Raw genomic sequence first — 22,919 nt, forward strand, 5'->3', positions numbered from 1 at the left:
TTATCAACTATGATAGGTACTTTGCTATTAATAATTTATTGGAGAAAGAGAAAAATTCCAGGTACATTCTATGTCTAGAATAATGTTTAATTTGAATTTGAAAGGGTTGAGTAATATTTTTCCTTGGTAAATTCTTTTTAAAATCTTCACCACGAGTCCGACACGTTGTTACAAGGCGAGGGATTAAAGAAATGTTGAATGAACGTGATGGTAGGGAACTAATTATGGTATTGTTTGTATTTAAAAATGCAAATACAAGCATAAACAATTTCTGTGAGTGGATTTCGGGAATTTTGAAATAATTTTGCTTTAAAAAATTCAAAAGATAGAAACTCGATTTTACGATTTTTATTCGTTTTCCAAAGAATTATATTTTTGCAATGAACTACGATTATTAAAACATTTCTATATAAAAAATTTGACCTAGAAAGAAATCAATACATCTGAAGTAGCAGCAGTTTGATCAGGGTCGAATGGAATACATGTGTATAACATACGTTCAGTGCCGGTGGGCACGATTTCCTCTCTCGTATCAATTCGAAACGAAAAATAGTTATTTTTATATTCAAAAAGGTTTTAGCTATCGTTCGAACTAGAATCATTTATTCTGATAACGCAGAAAAATATGAGAACACGATAAAAAAATAGCTCAAATTGTAAAGAATTTTAAAGATTTCAAAGAGATAAAATAATTACACGTTGTGCATAAACTTTTGTAATTCTGATGTACGCAATAAAGAATCTATTTATAAATTAAATACATTTTATTTGGTTTAAATCAGACGATTAGATGCTGAGATAATAAGTCACAGCTTGAAGAAATGTTGTTTCAAGGAAAACATATTCAAGGTTTTTAATAGATTTTTTTTATTATGAAGCCTATATACTTTAACTAATAATTCTTGATCTATAAATCAATTCCTTTCTCTTTGCGAATGTTTATTTCTGTTTTGATTCTCCCAATTTCGTGGAACTCGTTTTAGAGACGTCAAACTCTTAGCAATCGGAACAATTACTCTGCTTTCGTCTCTTTGTAGACGACATGAATGGATTTTCGAGCTAATGGTTACGTCCATAGCAGCCATTAAATTTAAGCGGAGTTTAAACACCTCATTGAAAATGCAAAACGCCAACTGGATAATTTCAACAGGACGTTCCTTTGAATGAAGACGGTTAGAGGCAAAGATACTTACAAATCAATGAATTTATCTTGTTATTGTTATACAGAGTGTTGTATCGCAAATATCTCACTAACGATAAATGGCTTTAATCATGACTAAAACTTCATTTACAAGGTGTTTCTTTTCGCGAAACAGTTCTTATTATCACGCTTTCAATAAAATTGGAATTTCTTTTATTGTTAAACTCATTTTTAGTAAAGAGTTAAGTTAAATTCTTTCCCTTCGTTGATACACAAGTACGTAATGAATTAATTTTCTACAGAGGTTATTCTATTTTAAAATGAAACAGTTGAAGATAAAATTTTAACAAAAAACTGTTTTAAAATCATTTACATTTTACATGCATATAATTAGTATTTCTTATATATCACTTTTTCCAGCAGAAGCAGAGAAAATGAATGCATAAAGAAAGAAAGTTCTTTGTTTCTCATTATTTTTTAGTTGCAAAACGTAAGATATGTGTATGTGTAAGATATGTGATATGTGAACCCTATAAAAATTGCAACGATAGATTATTTTCAGTTTCTTCGAATACTCATTATAGTATTCAAGTGAAAATGTTTATTTTCGAAATCATTTCGAATAATCAATGTTTTTAAGGTATCAATAATTGCGAAACAAGGAAACCGAAATCAGTCATTTTAACTGGCACGGTGGTTCTAGTGTTGAAACACACGGCGATACATAGATGGTTCTGGATGAAGGACGAAATGGAGAAGGAAAGTGTGGCTAGAAACGTTGCAACCACGCGGACCGTCGTGCGAGACCGCCTCTTCTTCTCAGACACGACTTTGTTGGATTTATGGATTATAAAGAAGAGCGGGACGGAGGGGAACTCTGGTTGTGACAACACGACAATGAGAGGACGAGAAAGAAGTGAGCGATAAAGCTGTCGTGGAAATGCATAATTTATATACGCCTTCCTTGTACACCTTCCTTTTTCCCCTCGCTCACCACCAACCCTTTGGCTAGCAATAAATAATGCGGTACTCGGAGAAAGATAGACCAAAGGTAAGGGGCGCGTGTTTGCCAGTCTCTAAGGGCGCCAGTCGATGATTAATTATGCGCTGAAAAAATTCGGAAAATCAGATTTGGCACGCTCGATGACTGGTATTTTAACGGGTCCAAGGTTTTGGCAGTATCTGTTCTCTACGTCGTTGTCACTAGTTATTTATTTAAATTTCATACATCTTCAGGCGAATTGAGTGTGACGTTATATTTCCCGTTAGCTAGGAAATGAAAATGGAGGGTGTTATCGGAAATGAAAGTAATTATGTAGTTCCTTTTACTTGTTAGAATTTTTCTAGTTAAATACATTTTTTCAAAAAATTGGTTATAGGATTTCCTTCTTCGTATTTCCTTGTGATGAAAATGGGTTAATGTTAACCTCAGAAATATTCTAACTCTACTTGTTCTATTATCGTAAAACTGGATGGTGAAATTGCTGATAATTAAAGTAGTAGAACCATCGAAGAGGCGCAAAGAGGAATAATGGATGTACTCGTAGAAATCTTGAAAATGTTATAGTAGAATTTTTTGGTTGGTGACGAAGATTTCAAAGGCAATTTAATAAACATGAATATTATTGAGATCTTTTGAATTCAAATTAAATATTCTTCTGTTATCAATTATTATAGTTTACAGCAAATAATTATAGCAATAATTATATCGATTACGGTTGAAAAAGAAATCATAGGGTCAAGAAAACACACCTTTTGTTTAAACCTCCCTTTCCTTACACGTAACGATCGAAACTTCGTTCTATTGACAAATTCGCTCAATTTTTCTACAACAGAAGCCAACAAATTCTCCTCGTACAGTTCCCATGAATACTAATAGCTTGAATAAGATTTAGTTGCGGCGGTCGTTCCACTTTCCATCACGGCTCCTTCGGTTTGCATTTATAAGTACGCGGGGTTCGATTCGACGTCACGAAATTTGTTTTGCATAAGAGACAGAGGTATCCGGTCCTCTGTGTCAGTCCGTCCGTCCGTGTGTGTGTGTGTGTGTGTGTTCACTTCCCGTGGCATGTCGGGGAATTCTTTTATTAGAAAGACTGTGATGCTGCAGTTCCCTTCGCTTCCCAATGGCATCGTAAAGAATTACCACTATTCCCAAAAGTTAGCGAAAGAGGATAAGTAAGAAAAGGGAACGGTTCCTCCTTTACGGCGAATAGTGCCTCGAAGAAGTTCCAGCAGCTCTTTCTCCGGGGGTAACTGAAATTAGGTTTGCAAAGAGGTAAACATCAGCGGGACTCTACGTTTGCATAAACGGAAGGCGTTGCTTGCATGGGGGGCACGGTGACAAATGCCTGTCGTCGTAGTCGTCGCCGTCGTCTTCCTTCTTCTTCGTCCTTATCCTTTTCCGGTCGGCGGCAGGGCGGGCGGTTCGTCGACTGTGCCGCAACTTTTGCGAGACGGGGTTCGTTTTTGCGCCATTAGGGCCACTTTGTTCGGCTCGCTCTCTCTCCCTCTCTCTCTCCCTCTCTCTCTCTCTCTCTCTCTCTCTCGCTCTCTCTCTCTCTCTCTCTCGCTCGCTCGCTCTCTCTCTCTCTCTCTATGTCTGTCTGTAAAACCCACGACTCTGCAAATACTCCCTTACGACTGTGAGTGCACTAGAAGTTACTGTATGAGAACAGTCAAGATACACGGGAACTCTGAGCGAAATGGTTCAAGATGGCAGATAGTAGATACTGTTAATGACACGAGTTGGAGTTCATACTGAGGTTCATTTCGACGGGGTCGCTTTTACGGAAGGTTTTTTGTTGTGCATTATTTTTGTAGAAATTTCGAGGAATTTGAATCGTTCGCGTTCTATGTTATCCCATTCTAAATTTTAACTAACATAAAATTGCAGCCAACGTAAAGTCTTTTATTCGTGGACTGGTTTTGCTCGAAGCGAGAGAAGCTTGTGCAATGTTCTGTAAGAATATATGTATATTTTAACTGTGTTTCATTTTTGGAAACTTAAATTGTTTAAAATTCCACTTAAATCTTGCAATGAATTCTTCGTGTTCTCGACTAAGTGCTTCTTACAGTTGATGTTTTAAAGTGGATTCAAAATCTTCCATTTAGCGATTTTGACTTGTACTCAAATAAAATTCTATTTTTGCTTTAAATTCTTTGAACGTGCACTTTGAACTTCTGCTTTTATGCATTTTACGTTTGTATTCGGATTTGCAGTTATAATCGTACTTGGGCTACATATTTCGGACTTTTATTTTATTTGACAGACTTTACATCTGTTTATGAACTCTTTAATTTTACTATTGTAGTTACACATAAGTCGTTTTCATTTACTTCATCCGTAGATAAGAGACTCTCATTTGATACTGTAATCTTTCCGTGAAATCATCGAAATAACAGAGGCTCCACACAAATTTCCCGATATCAATTCCACCGCGTCATACATACAATTCACTGCGGTACAGAAAATTGTTAGTCAATCACGGGCAAAGCATGCGACCTCGAGCAGCAAGACCTGCGATCTTCGTGAGATTTCTAATCGCGAATTAAAAATACACCGCGCCTATAGTGTGGCGCGGTTTTGCTTGCAGCATTTTCGAATCAGAAGTGGGACGCGACGCGCGACGTGGCACTCGAGAAATTTCACCGTCCGGCGGCTCTTTCGAAATTCAAAATTCTCGCGTTTTGTCAGAAGCCACGGAGGAAAAGGGTAAAGGAACGAAAAGCGCGCTGCACGCCTTACCCCGAAAGCCGGCGCGCACACGTGGACAGGACCAGAAGCGAATCGCGCGATGAAAGCGCAGTAAGAAGCGGCAGCAAAACGAAAAGCGGAAGAAGTCGTGGGCAGGGGAGGCGAAGGAAATAGTAAAAGAGAGAGGTGAAACACGGCGGCCAGGTGGATGGAGGAACGCAAATGACGATGGTGTGAGAGATCAGAAGGGCGGTGAAAGGGGGCGGGCGTGGGGGCGAGGCATACCGTGATGCTCAGTTGTTCAAGAGTTGTTTCATCGAACACGCGTACACGCTCTACTAGCCAAGACGAGCGACTGTGGGTACGGTAAATGCGCGCGGTAAGCTGCTGTCATTAAAATGTTCCGCAAGATCGACTACGGTCGAGGTCTGCGGCCTGGGCGATGGTAATGCGATGCTCCTTCTCTCTCTGTCCCTCCAGCTTCTCCTTTCCCGCGCCCCCTACCATCTACCGGCGCGGTCGTGCAAAGGGGTGTGTAGGAGAATATTCCGGCGGTGGAGTGGGTGGACTTGATGGACATTGCATTGTGCGCCATAATGATGCATTCTACAGCTCGCGTAATTCGTATGCGTCGTCGGCGACGTTTCGCCCCCGCGCATTATTAAAACGCGCATTCGAAGGAAAAAACCTCGGCAGGATCCGACCGTGTCCGCGCGCGCGCCATTGTTCGCGACGCCGGATAGAGGCGTTCGCGCCGAGGAAACCCCCATCGCTTTTCTTCCCATTCTTTCTTCCTTCCTTCCTTTACCCCTGGCTTGGCCCCCGCCAAGGCCGAGATTTTTGAAGAACGGAGAGTTTAAGGGTGTATAGCTAATGCTTTTTCGCCCTCGCGAAAGTACAGGGTGTCCCGCTGGTGGACGGACTATCAACGAAGGGCTGACTCCTCGTGGAAATGAAATGAAAGTGTTGAATGATGTTTTTACTTTGGCGGTTTCGTTTCCGGGAAAAATTACTTTGACGATGTGTTAGGGACACCTGCGTCGACTCTCGTAGCTTAACTTCTTTTATGTATGCGAAGGAAGCATTGTGTAGTATGAAGTTGGAGAATATTAACCACTAGAGATGAATTAATTTATAACTGTTAACTGTTTGTTAGTGGAAAATCATCTGACTTTGAAGTAATAATAGGGTAGCTATAATGTTTGCATATTCAATGGAAGTTTAAAATTGGGATTCTGTATATACACATTTTTATGTCAATACTTTAATTCTCATGTTTCATGTTCATATTGTTATTAAATATATAAGGAAGAGAAATACAAATGTGTAGTCTACGTGTGAATATGAAAACAACAAAATGGATAATTAGACACGACAAGAATAAAATAATTGTTTTTATAATCATTGTGTAAATTTCTGTTTGTTTGCTGAAACTACGAAACTAACTAAAACGGAGACATTTGCGAGAAATACTGGGTGTCTGTCATTTCAAAACAAATTTGAATAATACTGGAAATTACCATAAATAAACTCCACGGTTATGAAATACTGGGAGGATAATGGGATAATACGGCAACATGTAGCGAAAGAAGGAAATAAGGCTTTAAAAATGCAGACATACGAGTATGTGATTTCAAAATTACAAAGCATAATGGAGGGCTAATTTGACCCTCGAGCAAAACACGACTTGGCTGAAGCATTATCCTCGTCGTCGTAAAAATTTCATTTAATAATGCTCCGTTAAGACGAATGAAAAAGAATGTGGATAAATGCAGTTGCTTTCTTGGGTTACTTTCAATTTGCAGTATTCAGAATTTATTTTTGCTTCTCCTAAAAAAACATTTAACATTAAAACTATCGTGGAATCAAATCAACAAACAGTAGAACCTCGATTATCTGATTTAATTTAACAATTAACGAGTGAGACAAATGGAAACTTGAGAAGAAATTTTTTTAAATATATTTGTTAAAAGTCCAAGAGTTTCAATATAAGCAAAATTTTGAATAATCTAGATTGCAGGAAATAGCGGTTAATCGAGATCCTACTTTATTTATGTACACTTACACATGTTAAATAGTACATTTATTGAAATTTTCATTGAATTATATTTCAGCTTAGATATTAGGTACTATACAAACTAATTTATTGAGTAATTTCTCAGAAAAACATCAGTATCTTTTCAATAATTATAAAAAGAGAAATACGAAGTGGACGATCTCGATTCATCTATTAGCTGAACTTAAGACCTAGACAGTAAATTGTCAAATTATGTTTTATGTATCGAAGCAGATACGCTGATAATTAATTTGCAACATTTTTTCTGTTAGTACCTTCTGTATGTACCTTCACAAACGAAAGATATAATTTAATTATAAGATGCAGAGATATAACTTTAAAAAACGTATGAAACTTTAACGACGGAATCGTAACGCATTATGGGAACTGTGCACGACGAAAATATAGTTTTAATGACAACATGTAAATCACAGAAATGTGGTGACATGTGTCGTTTTATAACGTATAGATGTCACCGTACACGGTCACACGTTATTCCAGAGTTCACCAGTAATTTTTCCTGCGACGATCGAGCGGCGAAGGATGAACAACGCCGTGTTTAACCGAAACTGTACTGTCACGCGCGAACGAATGTTAATGAAATTATGAGATAAACCGTCATCCGATATTAAATCGATTACCGAACTTCACCGCATACCGCGTGCGTTAATCGTAAATGACAACTGTGTGATTACACTTATTAATATTCGATCGAGTTTACCGACGACACACTTCCAAATAAGAGGTGATTCTGTTTGCTGACATCAAGATACATTTAACCTGGAATTAATACGGTTTTAATAAGCGAGGGTGAAATTTCACGACCGCAGCGGCCGAACATCGTTGTAAATTCTGCGCACACCTATCGGTGCTTCTATGTATTCAGCCAGCCTCCAGGTTTATCAGTTTCATGTACGGGGTGTCTCGCTAATAATGAACATCTACGTAATTTCTATTTTTACGAGAAGTACGAAACTATTACTAAACGTGCTTTACACTTATCCACGATGTCTAACGTGTCAGTTATTACGTGATTTTTTTTTAAACGGTGGATTTCTGCAAGTGATACGTTAATAAAGATTTTTGTACGTATTATTAATAAGTAGAGGATCATTATTTTAATTCTACGAGTACGAGTTCAATTCTAAAATAGAATTGAAATACGTAGTAACGATTAAATTATATTTCAAGAACGATTTACTACCGGATAACTCCATAGCCACGATCAATCGCTAATTACATCTCTGGAAAAGTAGCACACAGGCGAATTAACATTGTCGCGACAAAAATATTAAGCATGCACGTGGCAAGAAAGTACGAACCGTGGTTGAATCACACGGTAAGATCTGAATCTACGAAATGCCTGTATATACCACGGCTTTACTTGTTAATAACGTAGCAATCACACCATTAATCCGGTCTACTTTCACGATTAGAAATTACAGCGGTTTTACGACTGTGAGCCACGACTGCGCGAATCACATTTGTTGAAAAACTGCATCAGAGAAAACTATCCTTGTAGATGCGCAGCGAATAATAATTATTGCTTTGTTAATACGTTCATTGTCACAAACACTGTCGATGGTACACGCTGATATATAGAAAATAATATTTTTCTGTGAGACATGTGTCCATGAATATATTCAGAAACAACGTCATGAAACGTATAAAAGTATATAAAAATGACAAAGAACTTAATGCAACTAAACGTTTGATCATATTGTAACTAAAATATATTATACAACTAAATATTATCAATATTATTAACATTTAGTTATAAAAAATGAATGTAACTGAACATTACTGAATGAATAGATAATGACTGATGAGGCATGTAACAAATGATAATGACAATAAATTATTATCCCCGCGATTTAATGAATAATAAACGAATCTGACTCATAACTAAATATTTCATCCGAAAAGTCAATCGGCTTTTTAATTAAAATATAACCGAGTTTTGCCGTGGCAACGAACGTGCTTAAAAAAACGATAATTTCGAGTATAACGATATAATGGATTCGTCTTTATGCTCAACAGGCTCGTTATGGAGATCGATCAGTCCACGACGATCAATCAAGATCACGTAGTCCGGCACGTCAGCAAATCTTTTTGACGCTACGGAACGAAGAGGAGAGGAACCTTCGTTCCGACGACGAAGAAGGCTTGATTAATGAGACAGTTGTCGGGGAATAAGGGACAACGCAGCAACTACCGGGATAAATAGACGGCGATAAAAATGAAGTGGCAATTAATTTTGGACAGGGCCAGTGAAAGGAAAAATGTCGTCCTGGCTCGAGATATCTTCGCTCTCGAGGACGTTCAAGACATTATGAAGAGAAGCACGCTGGTTAAGCTTCTGCGATAGGAAGAATGATGTGACATGCGGGAAAATGAGAATAAGTAGTCCTACCGACTAAATGAGATTTTGAAAACTAGGCGTTACGTGCATCCCTCGAAAAAATTATCGTTATAATACAACGGCTGGTGGAGGCTTTACCGTGCAGAGGTATAAATAAACAAGAAACTGTACTACTTTTCTCACAATGTGTACAATGCAAATTCAAACTGTTAAGAATGTAATTAGAAAAGTAGAATTGCGATGGAAAATGTTTCTGTTTCGAACAAATGTTAAAAGTTCAACACTTTATGTGTTTCATGTATTTTTCATAATGAGTACATTCTGTGCAATTTTGCACTTTCAAATTTTTTATGAATATATAAAGATTTTTATAAATTATACTTATGTCTACCTAATGTGACATTATCAAGGATTATTTGGAATTGAAAATAGATATCATATCGGCTTTGGTTCTTGAAACAGTTATGAAGAATGGAAATAAGTTGGAACTGTTATTGATATATCGGTTCTGAGCTATATCGATTTCGCCTCTGGTTCTTCAGCATATTAGATATAATATTCGATAGGTTTATAATACCAATAGGTTTTGTAACGGTTCTATAACTGTCATTCTCAGTTCTTCCTAACTGTTTCAATCGAAACCGAAATATAATAGTTTCAAACAGTTATTTTCAGAACCCTTTCGATTATTGTCACCCCGTCACTGTTCAGTATCATAAGACATAAGATAAATAGGAAAGTGGTATCAGCTATACACATTCATGCGTAAATCAGTAAACTAGAACATTATTATATCAAATAACTAATAATACAGTACACATGATTTTCTACGTGTTCATTCAGTATAATTCTATAAAACCATAAAATCAATTAATCAGAACAATAACATCATTGCTTCAATAATCCATACGCGAACTCGACTTCTTTAGCTCCATACACAGAAACATTCAGCCTTAGAAAATCTGTTACGGACGTGTATAAATTTGTTACCGCACAATACTGGTGATTTATTACAATACACATAAATAGTAGCTACAGAACGTGCGTCGCTGTTGTGCGCATGAATTGCTCTCGTTTCCACCGACCCAAAGATGTGCAATCATTCTGTCCGCCTTGACGTTGCCCCACAAAAGACGACGAGGAATGTCATTGTCGTGAGGGGGTGGAGCTCGCTGAATGTAGGTGCGGAGGAAATCTCAAAAATACATACACGAAACCGCGCACGGTAAATATTGAGGAGAAGGACAACCGCGGCGCGGTGACGCGAGAGGGGTAGTAAAGGCGTAGGGGGGGGGGGGGGCAGAGATATCTCGTCCCATCGATAGATAACTCCACCCTATCCATTCTCTATCGAACTTTCACATTTCTCTTAAAACTTCCACGGCTGCAGAACGTAGGAAGCGCAATGTAGAAGGGCAGAAAGGAGGGCGAGCCAAAACTTTCTTCTCGCCATAACTCACCGATTGACGGGCGACACATCACATAGGCGTAAGAGCAACTGCATATCGCAGTTTCACCCACGTGGCTGCGACTACATCAAAGACAACAGAATATTTCGAGAGGACCGAGGATTTTCGATGGTAATGCATCCGCGCGCTGCACGGCGCGGTGCAGCGTTCAGCGTTTGCGTCTGACGCTGATGGGCAAAATGATAAGATGCTATCCTACGTGTCCAGGATTTTAGGTATATTCGAGATTTTAAAAATGAACGATATGAAAAGCGAACGACGGTCGATTCGAAAGTGAGGTCGTAGCGGTAAGTTGATTACGCCGGAGGCTTTTAAAGTCGAAGTTTCAATTATTTGTATCGAATAAGATAGTTTGCAGGTTTGTGCTTATTAGTATGTTATTTAAAGTATCGGAAAAGGTAGATTGGCGGACAAAATAAGACTATAATACAAAATTTTAAATATACTTGTGGTATTAGCATTTTTAGGAATAAAACGTATAAAAAGTAAACAGTTTGTTTTTCGGGCTATGTAACAATGTGAATGAAAAAGTGGATTATACGGTTACTTTGATTGTTGTTGATTTTGACAATTTTTCTGTCACAGGAGCAACGCTTTGTAAGAATGATTTCTTATTTCTTAGTTTAATTGTTAAAGTATTATTTAAAAAAAAACTCGTCAACTGGTAAAGCATGGAATACGAAACAATTGAAATCATACTGAAGTAAAGGAATTTAATAGAAATTACGAAGAAACTAAAAATAAGTTCATACGTTGTTCATATATTTCGATCAATTATGTATGTAATCCGCAGAAGTATAAAAAAATGTCAAGATCTACGGTTCTTCCTTTCAGAATGAGAAGGATAATTTTAAGGAAGCTGTTTTCACGATTTACTCCTAAGAAAACTGTAAGCGACTGTGATGTGGCCATGTTTACTAAAACAGTAGAAAGCATAATGTAAGAAACTTACTAAATCTTCCTTAAGAGGAGCCCTTTTAGCATCTTCAATGGTACCAAAAATGAAAATGAGAAATGTTTTGTCATGAAAAGAAAATGAATTTTGATGGTCCTAGTGGATGTAAGTACTCTTCACGACTCACGAATGGAAGAAAGAGGTTTAAGTAGTTGACAGTGTTTTGATTGCAGTGATGGTTGGGAGTATCGTGAACAAAGACGAAATATAATCTCAGCTTTGTAGAATTACTAGAAGAAAATGTATGTATATTCTATTATGTAGACTAATATAGTTATATATATATATATATACATATCTAACGTATTTACAGATTATTTTCAAATGGAATATATAAACGTTTTAAATTGGTTAGTAAAGTACTGTGGCCCTAATATTAACGGAATGATTAGTGAAAGTTTAATAAGGCATTATAGGAAAATGTTAAGAAATATAACACTATTTCTGAATAGAAAATAGTAATATTACATAATTACTGGACATAAATGTTTAAAAAATAACTTTATAATAATGTACACGACCGGACGTTTTAAGTGGCATAATTTAGATGGCAATTTACGTATTTCAAATAGCAAGTTAATTTTATTTAACTTTAATTATCACTCAATTAAGTAATATAAACGTTAATATTTAATGTTCTGTTTTACACATTGAGTCTCTTCTTATTTTTTGGATATGTAAGCTCATGCTTCTTACGAAAATCATTCCAAAATTAAATAATATGTTTAATTATATAATGTACTACTTTAAAGACAATATTTCGTTTTGTTCTGCAACTCCATTATACCAAAAACTTTGAGTCTCTTATAACTCTGTGCACTTCTGTGACTGCTACCCTGTCCCACAGCTCACTTCCGCCATTTCCTCCAATAACCCACCGTTTCATTTTACCGTACTTCCCCTAGCGTCGTCCCCCGACGTCCCTTGTCTTTCGATAATTGTTCCGAAAACCTTTTCAATCTCGATGATAGATAATTCACTAAAACTATAGAAAGAACAGGCCAGTGACGTTGATTTACGATTCGCGGGTGCATGCAGTCCGCGATAGAAATTGAGAGAGCACTTTCGGAGACCGGTTAACATGACGCCCCTGGAGGGATATCTGGTTACTTCTCCACATGCATATACCGAAATATCGGACGTTCGATTTTCTTTTAATAAAGAGGAATGGGAGTGGCGATTTCAAGTATGATGGAAATTTGAGGAGCGCCGAAGGAATCATTCATTCTGACGTGCTCGAACGATGATTCGTTGGTTATATATATGCACGTGTTTCATGGAAAATTGGAACAAGCGAAAGGAATATTTTTAGGATCCCGGTACGTGTTAATGAATGCTTACACGCGGTGTACATATTAGTGCATTGTCCGTATGTTTTCATGCAAATTTCACACGTGTTAAGGAAAGCATTGGCTGCCAGTCATTTTTCCTCACGCATAATCGAGTTCGTGTTTGATACGCGTTAAACGAGAGCGAGTGAAAACTTTCATTACACTCTGCTCCTTGTTATTTTCGAGTTACCCGTTCATATAAATTGCTTAATGCAAAGGAGGTATACTTAGGTATCGTTAAATGTAGTTAAAGTGATTCGAGGTAGGTGTAATCGCCGGTATGTTATTAAAATTATTATGTCGCGAATGCCGCGTATACCGACTGAGATTAGCATTTTTATAAACTTCGAACTCAATTTAAAATTCATTTCTATTTTGTATATTTTATAAAATTCTATTATTTCTAGCATGCTATAGGAAGTCACGAAAACATCTATAATTTAAGAATTTTCATGAACTAAAAAGGATTCAATTTAAACAATTCAATTTACAATATCAATTTTTTCCTGTTTAAAGAATCGAATTTTCAATATCAATTTTTTCCTGTTCAAAGAATCGAATTTTCAATATTAATTTTTCCTTGTTGAAAGAATTCATTCGATCGATCTACTATTATTCAGGAAATAAACATTCAATGTTTTTTAATGGCGTAAGAACTGATAATATCGTTTTGGATCTTGTTCTCCTTTACGTTTTCCGTTGTCTTCATGTTCTTCTATTTTAACTTTATCATCCAGCTTGCACTGTTTATTAATTCAGTTGGAGTTTAAATTTCTACATTTTTCACTTGTAAAAAATCAACGGCGTGGCCTTCAACATGAATTATAAAGCAATGTACAGATACTCTGGTTAATTAAGTCCAAAACTAGTTGGAACCGTCATTAAAGACTTCAAACGCACGAGCGTTTTGCACGCTGCACATGAAACGTCTTATTGCGGTCAATGTTTGGGGGTTGATTCAACTACTCGAGCGTTTTCCATGCTGCGTGTCACACACAGAGTTCAAAGAGATGAGCGTTCTATATGCTGCGTGTCACATACTACATTTTTCATGCTGTATACACATAACTAATACACAGAAGCACGTTACTTCTACGTCGAGTATACGGTTAGCAAGAAAAATTTTCGAACGTTATGCATGCTTGAACATAACAAATGTTCCATAATTTGTTTGCTTATTGCTGAATATGTTTTAAATTTTCTTGCATTTTTGTACCATGAATGTAACTTGTTTCAATAAACAGCAATATACGGTGCACGGTGTTTTTAATGATAATTCATTTCTTTCCATGCTGTTCGAATACTTTCGTTGTCGACTGTATAAGCATCGATTTCAAAAGTGTAACGCCTGTGCGCAAAATGCAACACACCGCATGTCATAAGCAGCACTGCTAAATGAAAACATCGTGAATTACATTTTTTTGTTTGCTGTTCTGCGTTCTGATTCGAATGCCAGCAGTTGCGCATGGCCCGCAGAAACCGATGACACGACGCGTCGTGTCGATAACGCTCATCTGTTTGAATTCTGCGTGTGACACGCACCCGTGCCACATGCAGTAGTCTAATCAATTTAAAAGCATAGGATGCATCTGGATGTTTCACGCGCAGAGTGCAAAACAGTCGACGTAAAAGACGTTTCGGGGAAGAAATATTGTCTAAGATAAAATTTTTACTGTCCTTCTTGTTTCATAATATTGTATCAGACTTGCGGTAAAGATTTCAAATAATGTTTAATTCTTATGTTACTAACCAGATACTCGAGTTTTAAATTTTTAATTAGATATTTTGTATGCTCTCGTGAATACTTGACAAAATTGCATCAGTTCTCGATTTTTTAAACGTTTTTATATCAATTCATGCCTTAAAAATGGGAAATTTGTATAAAAATATTATATTAGTAAAATTTGAACAATCGCGAACATTTTGGTGATATTACATAATTTGTCAGAAATGTATTGAAAGCTTTTTTTACACTTTGTGAGTTTTTTGTTCGTTAAAAATTTAAAGAGTACATGTTGTTCGTCACGAGTGGTTATAGTTAGTATGTTAGAATCACTGTTCTACAGGAAAAATTGTGTTGACGTTAAAATCAGTTATACATGGGCGATACAATGTTCATTATATTTTTCTCTCTACAACCATCCGAGGACTATAATAGTATTCGTCATATAGACAAATTTTCCCCAATGTAATCCCCGTAAAAATATTTAACATAAACCAAACATTACCTATACTTAATAACATTTTAGTTGATGTAAATATACAAATCTCAACTTATCCATATTTTGTAGTTGAGTATACATATTTAAATGAAATCAGATGATAAAAGAAGCTGGTAACAAAATTGTCGAAATAAGTTGTAACATTTCTTCGATCAACTTACGAGTAAAGTCTAAATGTTTATATTAGAATTAACAAGAGTGTATTGCAATAATAAAGATATGCAAAATGGTATCAAATAGGAATTACACGTCATATTTATTTCTCGAGTATGTGAATAAATGTGCGAGTCGCTGTAAATACCTGTTGACTAAAATTACAGGTGTGTTTTCAAATAGTTATGATTAAAATGTATTGCATTATAGGGAAGAATTTGAAAAGCCCTTGTTAAGCAATATACTTTCTCCCCCTTTGCGTAGGAGCAACCACAATGAAAAAAGATGGTTACGCCAGACTTTGCGTTCCATTTGGTACCGGTCTCCCGTCCAACTCTGTTATCTGACAGAGTTCTCCACCCTTTCCAACGAAACCCTTTCAAACGACTATATCGTGTCGCCGTGGCGCGGCCCTCCAAAGACTCATTAATATTCACAGTGCGTTGTGGCCGGTTTTTCGGCGCGCTGTTACGACGAAAGAGATATGACCACCCGTGGGAATTATTGTATTCCCTTAGCTGTCGTAGCGTGAACGCGAAGCCCGCAAGAGTTCTTCGAAAAAATGAGTCAAGAAAGCAAGTTACTCGGAAAGACACATTCGTTCATGGTTCCGTGAATCGTAACATTCGATGAAACGCTAATCAAAGTTTACATTTCAGTTAAAAATAAACCATATTAAAATCATACACTCAATGTTGAGAAAGGAAAAACACAAGAGAAGGTACCTTTGTCCTTTATAAGCTATCGTAAAATTAAAACAAATGAATGCTTTGCTGTAACAAAGTATTCAACTAAAAAAGAATCATATTATTCTAATACAATATTATTAATAGCCTGAATGAATTCCCAAAACTGATCGTTAACAGTCGTTACATTTTTCAATCGTATTAAAATGAAGGATAAAACTTTGCAAATGATAACTTCTAAGAGTTTAACGAAACAAGAATGCGACGGAATTGAAAACGTCTAAACAACTGCAGGAACGGAAACGCAGAAAAATGTAGAATTAAATAACCCCTGTAGACTATTTGATCGCGGACTGTGCAAGCTCCGAGAACAATTGAGAAATAAAAAAGTTAGGATAGACCGAGTTAAGGATGAGACGTGCGTTTCTTGGCAGATTTAAGGGTAAGGGAAAGGTTGAACAAAAGAATGGGTGGGATGGGTTTCGCGAAAGGCACACCATCGTGCAGATGCTATGGAGATACCTTGGTAAACCGTAGGTCGGTGGCACCAAAGAGGGTGGTCGCTATCGAGGAAGATAGAGAAGAGGTGGATGTACCCGGGGCTCCGGTCCGTGTATTAAGCCGGGCCGAGCGAACTCTGCATGCCGATGAGCTTAATATACTTTACTTTGTCATAGCCTTGCGCAGCCACCTTAGCGAATGGTAGCCTGCTGGACCGACTAGTCGCACGAGAATTACCAGATAGTGTTCCTATCGAATATTTTACAGGGCCGTATCTTTTTTAATTGAAATTTTATAATTACCTTCTCTCGATTTCATCAGCATGAAAGTTGCATTTTATGTACAAGTATCGAGAATTTTTCTGTCATGTAGTTACAAGGGTAGGTGGAACTGTACCTGCGACGATTAGTGTTAGCTACCCAATAGAGAGGAGAGTGGTGCTTACCTGAAACAGAAAAGTTAGAGATGCATTACTTATCGGTTTATTGTGGTGTACATTAACTGTTAATTAGTTTATAGATTATTTTGCATTTTGATTGTTAAGATCAAATGGAAAAGAAGAGTACCATTTATTACGTACGTCCTTAACTTTGGTAAACTGCAGTTACCAATGTAATAGTATCATTTCGACGATGTTCATTGGAAATAATCATTTCCAAACAGACACTTCAAAAGATGTTAGTCGGTATTTGACTGTAAGATTTAGTAAATATATATAAAAATATCAAATTATGAAATTATCCATTTACTCGTTAATGGGAATTCTCGAAACGATATTTTACAAATAATTGCTGGATGTTAAACAAGGAAAATTCGAGAAATCAGTATAAGTAAATATTACATCTTACGCACTAACGCGAATATTACTAAGTAATTAAATAATTTTAGGCTGAGTTCTCCATATTGCAGGAAATGTTTATTTCAACGGAACTCACTGCACGAAAGCTTGGTTTGTTAGTAATCTAAGGAGGACATCGAGTGATGCAAATGAAAATATTTTAAAATATCATTTCCCCGAAAAATAAATTCCTTAATAATTTTTATTAACGGGCGGCTACGAATTCTTTTTTTGATCGACTGATAAGAAGCAGCGGTACATAGAAACAGAGAGAAAGTGGAGGAGAGAAGGAGGGAAAGAGAGTGAGGGGGAAAGGGAAAGAGAGAGAAAATATTTTACCGACGTAGTCGGTGCGCTTCTCAAGATAGACGAAATTAGAGGCGCAATTTAAACCAGGCCCTCCACTTAAGCCCCGCAGGTGCCACGATGCTATGAACTGCGCCATCTATCCGCTTTTTCGTACACGAGTGGATGGGTAAATTTAGTCCTGAGCTACGTCATCGTGTAGTATCGGCAAACTTTTAATCAGAACCTCGAAGGCAACGAGGAAACTTTATTTTCTTCAATGACGCTTGGCGTAATGTCGAAGATCAGGCAAAACAAAATGGAAATCAGGCCGTGCCATGGGGAAAATGGAAGATGAAGGCGAGCGAGCACGCTACAAAATGGAATATCGCAGCCGAAACCGGGATAGGATGAGCACAATAGGAATAAGGGCAGTAACTTCCAACCCATCGAAATTCTTACGACGTTTCACACGTAATAACATACGAATTGTTTAACTCGTACGCGCATCGTTTATATTAATTTCAACTGTAAATCCCATTCACTGAAAAATGTTTCAAACATATTTTCCAGACATCCGAAATTGTTTCATTGGAATATTACCTTACAATATTGTTCAATGAATTTGTTAAAGGTTTGTTCCTTCTTTCGTTAAATTTTTATTCTAACAATTTTTCTATATCAATTATATGCACGATTTTCAAGATACATTGAAAAAATAAAACAGAAAATCCATGCAATTACTTAAAATAACAAGAATAGAATGGCCTTCTGTACACCTATTGAAGTATCCTAATCGTCTGCTAGTCTGAAAATCATAATTTTCATAGTAGAGTTCAATATATGTGAAAATCGTTTGACCAGTTAACTGCGTTCCACACACGCCAGCTTAAAACACGAAATGGCACTAATTTTTTCAGCGATGAATCATTTATTTCTTCGAATAAATGCGTACTTCTTCTTCGTTTTGCTTTAGTTTTTTGCTCTGCGTTGGACGAGTTTACACTTTACACGCGCACAATAAGAAATTTTTCAAACTAAATTCCACGGTTAACTGGTTAAACGATCCGTGGTTCGTGTCTCTAATGCAGTTTTTAATTACAAGGTTGAAATCGCAACTCGGTAGGTAGGAAAGGCTATCACGTATGGCGCCATATGAGCAAACCGAGGAGCATTTTGTGGGCGTCTTGCTAGGTTTATAATAACTATACTTACTGTCCTCGCGTTACATTACCGCTGCCTGTAGGTGGATGTAACGCACGCAAGCACGCAAAGCCCGACGCACGGCGTCTCGGTCTCTGCGAGCATAACTACGTGCACTATAGCTCAATTCTAGGTGGGAACGTTAGCGGCACGCCAGTAATTATGCTATAGTCATCACGACTCGGAAAATTGCGTGATGTCAGAGTGTAAAGGTACCGTGATTCTGTACCACAAATCACGTCCGAATGATAGTAACCATTTTTTTTTTCTGCATCGGTGAGGGTTAAAGAAGATGTACATAAGTAATGTACAAATGACTTAGTTCGCCGAGCCTTCACGATACTTTCATTGCAGGCGCACAATCAATTTAAGATAATTTAGCTGCGTTTAAGTGGCAAGATCTTTATAAGCTGCAGTATCTACTACATAAATTTCATTTAGCGCTCGAGCATTCTACTCTTACGACGAATAAATTTTTTTAATCGTTTCAAGCCACAGTGAAAGTGTACTTGGTTGCAATAAAATAGCTGAAGCAACGTTTGTAATAGTAGATCGACGTTGCCGCAATTTTTAAGGAATAAAGGGTAATTCACTTATTCTGACGACTTGAAATTATTCGTAGTTTTATGGAAATGTGAATTGCAGAAATGTGCACGAAGCGAAGGTTGCGCGATTTCAACGGTGACTAACAGTGAAAAGATGTTTTTCTTACAAACATTGAAATAATATAAAATGCCATACGAATAGTATGTTGGTAAACGAAGATATTATCTTGAAAGTAGTTTTAAAATTATTATTAGGCTGCGGATTCCACTCACGATACTCGGCCCACCTCGGCTTTCAACGCATAATCATTATTGACGCGCGACAATGACAAAGGACGAAAGTGAAAAATAAAATGTAACCTATCTATTTTCAGAATATTTATTTCTCTTGATATAATTTATTAAATAATGATGCAGTTATAATACTTAATAAAGTTTATTTAAGAAAATACGTTGTTTCATCAGTTGTATTTATATGAAATGTGAATAGAGGAAGCACAATGAATTATAAAGTACAACGAAAATTACTACATATATATGCTTCGGTAGTAATATATGAGAGCCGTTAACGAAAAATATAAACTTCTACTTAATTATAGACTCTGCAAATTACACGCAGAAAATTTTATTTTTCACGAAGGTCCGCAATCTGGTTATTATCGGTTAAATTAGGTAATATAGAACACTTTCGAGGAAAGTTTTAAATTACTTGCCGCGCCATTTCGTTTTCGGAGCATTCTCCTGAAAACTCGTAGGTTTACGAGAAAAACTGGTATTATCGTAGTAAATTTGGTAGTGCATAAAGGTGTAGCATGCATTTCTACCCTGAGGGTATTGGAAACGTCGTTGCCGAGCCGGTTATATTTCACGTAGTATAAAATTAGTGGGCGTACCAGGCATAATACTTGAGAGTACTCCGGTAAGTGCGCTAAAAAATGCAAGGTGCATTTTCGTTTTCAAATGGATTTAAGCAAACAAAGAGAATAAGGGAGGAGGAAGCACGTAATCACCCGCGGTAAGAGAACCATGAAATTTCAGTTTAAAATGTACACAAGAGACTCTTGTAGAACATGACGTTACATTACAATGTATGAATTTATACGAACGTAAAATATTCAGATCACTGCATGAATATACAACTTATTAGATTCGTGTTATAAAAGTAACGGCAAAATTTCTTTTAACAAACGATTTAATTCCTTTTTGAATACAAGCCTTTTTCTTGTTACTCTTAACCCCTTGCATTTTCCGGAACAATGTAGAAACGTAAATACGACAAAAAGCGTAAATATAATAAAGAACCGATTATTTTATAATTATACCAAAATATGAAACTCAATCATTTGTTATATCTGTTTTCACATTTTCAATTGTAGCATATTTGAGAATTTTCTCGCAAAATGCGCGCACAATATTTTCAAAAATATGCGAGTAAAAAATATGTTTCGTTACGCTGTTCTTAGTCAAAGACTTTCTAAACTTGCAATAGAAAACACAAGCTGAAGTAGTAAGCGAACCATTTCTCGTTTGATTAATTGAATATTAACAAGGTAAGGTTTTGTTTCGTTTAATTTTGCTTTTAAAAAGTAAACGAAGGGCAAAATAAGAACAAGTATACCGCGCGATCACTTAGACAAAGGAGAAACCATAAACTCTGAATTGTACGTGTTCTCGCGATTTACACGGGCATTACCATTGCAAAGGTAACGCCATAAATTAGAAATACTGTAGTCCTGCTTCAGTATGCAGGCAGAGATATGAATCAGTAAGATCTTTAATCGTAGCTGGTGCAACTGCACACTGGGCATCTCTTTGAATGTATTGGAATTACGCTTTTCAATCGAATAGTTAATTTATTACATACAAATCGTCTTTGAAATTATAAGCAAAATTACATATTTATATGTACGTTGTACGCATAATTGAAGAATATTTGTAAAAGAGTGCTAAACATGAAATTTTTAAAAGAAAACAAAATGTTACCTAGTGTTACATTGAACATTACGTTATAATGATGTGATTTTTCAATATTATCAGTATTATAAACGACTGCTATTATTGATGACTACTTATAAAAGGAAAATTGCACTTCAGTTGTATACTACAACATCATAATATACAATTTTTCAGTTTTGCCTGTTACAGCACTTACAAGAACTCTAATTTTTTATAGCAACAAATTCTCACACACACACACACACACAGTTAAAGAATATGTCAGATATTTCAAATATTATCCATTTCTCGTTAAATGTTTGGAAATGGTAAAAACAGTATAACGGGAACGGAATTGAGAATAAATATAATGTCGACCACTCGATATCGCGGAGCATATGAACACCGAAATACTTTCGCGATTTCGACGGTCCGCCGCTGTTTGCGAATATTTATCTGTGTGTTTGCTGGCATCGGCCGCCTCTATTTCAGGCGTCTATAATGTGCAATTAAAAGAGCGCCAGCCGGCAGACAGGCAAGCGATGGAGGAAAGTGTTATTCACCACAGCGTGCGTCAGTGAATGGCGACGAATACACCGAGGGTAGAAGCCCGTTAACAAAAAGCTATGTAACAGGTTTTCACGAAAATTGAGTAATACCACCCACTAATTTGAATTTATGAGTCTTTTAATGCTCGGCCGCTTTCACCGTCCAAAATGGCATAAATTATTTTCTGTATGAACTCTCGTATCTCCTTTAATACCAAATTGTGAATTTTATTCACGAACCAAATGCGTTCTATTCTGTCGCGAAAAACAAAGAAACGTTGAATCCCTCTCGTACCGTCCGAATAGAATATGAACTCCTCTAACGAACCATTAACGCATAAAGCTGTGTAAGTCGGCTGTATTTTTAAATGAACCGCAAATTAATTTAAAACAAATGTAGGGAACAATGTGATAATCGCACTACGCGACTTTATGGATTTCTCGGGGTTAAAGTTCTTGGTAAAAGGAGAAGAAACTCTCATACAATTTCGATACTCTTTTATATTGATTTTAATTTACTGAAATTTATAAATGCAGAAGATAGAATTTTATTTTACCTCGATTTATCTCTATTTAGCTGGAAAATATAAATTTTTATAAGTATCCGTTATGTATTAAAATTTACCACTGAATGAAAAATTTCCATTTTTTTTAGGAATTATTACAAAATGAGAGATAGAGGAACACTATTTTAGGAAATACTCTTTATTTTTGCTATTATCTTTTTCCCGAGATTCCATTCGCTGATACGAGTAAATAGCGTTACTAGAACAGTGTTCTAAGAATGCACATTATGGATAATAAGAATCTGAAAGTCAATATTCCACAATGATGAGACATACCGTATCAAAACGTTCCGTTGTACCCTAAGGTTAAAAAACACTCCAACCTTTTATTGGAAAGAAAGAAAGTAAGAAATGGAAAAATATTATCTATTTACATTTCTATTTATATTAATTTCTGCTGTAAATAAAAGTTATAGGCGACATAGT

General features: G+C 36.4%; 1 protein-coding gene across 2 annotated transcripts in view; it reads right to left on the reverse strand.

The window, feature by feature from the left end:
* The window catches only part of bru3 (CUGBP Elav-like family member bruno 3), a 975,444-nt gene that overhangs the window by 749,393 nt on the left and 203,132 nt on the right, over positions 1-22,919 (reverse strand). The gene's annotated exons all lie outside the window — the stretch shown is intronic.

Source organism: Nomia melanderi, chromosome 3 (genome assembly GCF_051020985.1).
Source record: "Nomia melanderi isolate GNS246 chromosome 3, iyNomMela1, whole genome shotgun sequence".
Taxonomy (NCBI): Eukaryota; Metazoa; Arthropoda; class Insecta; order Hymenoptera; family Halictidae; genus Nomia; species Nomia melanderi.